General features: G+C 33.4%; 1 protein-coding gene across 1 annotated transcript in view; it reads left to right on the plus strand.

The window, feature by feature from the left end:
- The window catches only part of LOC109072167 (syntaxin-17-like), an 11,638-nt gene extending 11,576 nt beyond the window's left edge, over positions 1 to 62 (plus strand). Inside the window, exon 8 of the mRNA XM_042741092.1 lies at positions 1 to 62. This exon is cut by the window's left edge and continues 1,020 nt beyond it. The gene's annotated coding sequence lies outside the window, so the exon portion shown is untranslated.
- The last annotated feature ends 2,577 nt before the right edge of the window (positions 63 to 2,639 follow it).

Genomic DNA, 2,639 nt, shown 5'->3' on the forward strand with positions numbered 1-2,639 from the left:
AATTGTTTCAATATTATATATATATATCTAATTAGTGCTGTCAAATGATAAATCGCGATTAATCGCATCCAAAATAAAAGTTTTTGTTTATATAATATATGTGTGTGTACTGTGTATATTTATTATGTGTATATAAAGACACACACATACAGCATATGTTTTGAAAATATTTACATGTATATATTTAGATTAATATAAATTATATAATATATAAACGTAACATTTTTTCTTAAATATATACAAGCATGTGTGTATATTTATATATACATAATAAATATACACAGTACACACACACATTTTATGTAAACAAAAACGTTTACTTTGGATGCGATTAATCTCGATTTATCATTTGACAGCACCAATTATCAATATATCTATATCTATATATGTTTATATACTGTGTGTGTGTATGTATATATATATATATATATATATATATATATATATATATATATATATATATATATATATATAAACAGAATAGATCCTTATGGCAATACTTACAGCTTAAGGCTTATAAATGTACATATACAAGACAAGTTAAATTATAAAAGAAAATCATTTTCTTGGGTAATAGTTGTAATTGTGGAAATACCAATGCTTCATGTATGATTTCTTATGACCTTTTGTGTTTTTCCTAGCAGTTAACACATCCGGTCAAGATGTTTCTGAAAAACAGTGCTCAGGTTTAGATAAAACATCCTTTTAAACTGGGTCTACCCAGGCTGCTTGTGTATTTCATGTGTCTTTCTATGTTCTGCTGGGGTGGCTGATAGATTTGGGTGAGGTTTCCCTGTAAGGCTTTGATAACACAAGCCTCAGAGAGGCAAATCTAATACTGAAATCAATGCGCTGTGAGACCTCCTTCAGCACAAACAACATTTGAATGTTATTTGATTAAGGTCCCCGAAGGGCCAGCAGAAAAGAACAATAGCCTTTTATGGTTTATCCACCCCTTATTTTAGTTTCACTTGTCAAAAATTTAGAAAAATAAAAATGGTCTGTTATCAAACACTCGTTCTCTGTCCTTTTGCAGTACTGATTCACACAAAATTTTTCTGTGGGAACCACAATGTATGCTTTATCACAGGATTCAGCAGCAGTTATTTAAAAACCAACTTCTTAAAATCTGATTGTTTTTGTCCTGACTTCTGCTGCCCCCGGTCTCACGCGTTGTTTTTTGGGGTGAGCAGGGGCATCCCCTCACAAACACAGAGCCGGGTCTGAGACGCACACTGGCCCCCACGCCTTCCTCATAACACAACACACTGGACTTCCCCTACGATGGGGCGAACGAACGTCTCCAAGAGCACATGCAAGCCACCCTGTGCGTGATGCACAAGTGAGATAGCCCGAGTGCTGAGCTCTGCATGTGTTCGGCTGTGCTGCTCGCGCAGGGAAAGTCCCAGGTGACTGACCTGCACACAGCCGAGTGGCAGACACGTTGCACTTTCCATATTCTGTGTGCTCAAATGGAAAACATAGCATGCCATCTGTGCTGCTCTGTGATGTAATCTTCATAGGTGTCGTGATGTCATGGGATCCTGCTGTGGGCAGGAAGATGTTTCATGACATCAGAGACCCTTTTGCTTGTGTCTCCTTGAAACACCCACTTCAGATCATTTCCATTTTACTATAAAAACGTAGCTAAAGATAAAAGTCGTCTTTGATGTTTGAAGATAAGGATGGTGGAGGGGAAAGCGTAGTCACTTTAGGTCAGCTTCCCAAGAAGTTTATGGTTAGAAATAGTTGTAAATATTTCATAAAAATACTGTACAAAGACAGTTCCAAGAGTTTGTACACTGCCATTTGAATATTCTCCATATTCAAAGCTGTTTTCCCCACACTTTCAATTACCACCTTGTGGCCTAAATATCTGTCTGCTCTTATTAAAAAAGTACTTTAAACATAAAACTAAATATAGAACATTTAGAAGCAAATTACTGAGCAGGTTATTTGGTTAGATAACATTTTAAATGGATAGTTCACCCAAAAATGACAATTCTGTCATCATGTACTCACCCTGTATGACTTTTTTTCTGTCGAACACACAAGACGATACTTTCATCTCTTTCTGTCCTTTGATCAAAACAAATAACAGTGGATAAAAAAACCTGTAGCTTTTAGAATTTTTAATTTTATGTTTCACAGAAGAAAGTAAGGGTTTGAACACATTAGTAAAGAATTTTCATTTTTGGGTGAACTGTCACTTAAATTATATCATATTTGACAGAAATATAAGCTAGTACTGGTTGAGTAGCTTTGGTCACTGAAAACTGAATTTACCACTGTTTAAATGGACAGCAGTCTTTAGTACTATTTATAGTTTTTATTCATATTTTGAGGTGTATCTTATATTTTCAGTTTCAGTTTTTAGTAATTTAGTTTTGTGCTATTGTCATTTTCATTAATTGAATTATATATATATATTTTTTACTTTTAGTAATTTTAGTACTTACTGTAAGTGTAAAGCTATTTCAGTTCATTTCTATTTTTTTGTTTGTTTTTCCATCTAACATTTATATTTGATTTAATTTCATCTTTATTTCAATTATCAAAAGTAATTTTAATCGTTTTAATTAACAATAACAACACTCTTGGACTGTAGGTCATTTTCAGTAATTTCATCCAAGAAATGT

Source organism: Cyprinus carpio, chromosome B16, assembly GCF_018340385.1.
Source record: "Cyprinus carpio isolate SPL01 chromosome B16, ASM1834038v1, whole genome shotgun sequence".
In the NCBI taxonomy this organism is placed as follows: Eukaryota; Metazoa; Chordata; class Actinopteri; order Cypriniformes; family Cyprinidae; genus Cyprinus; species Cyprinus carpio.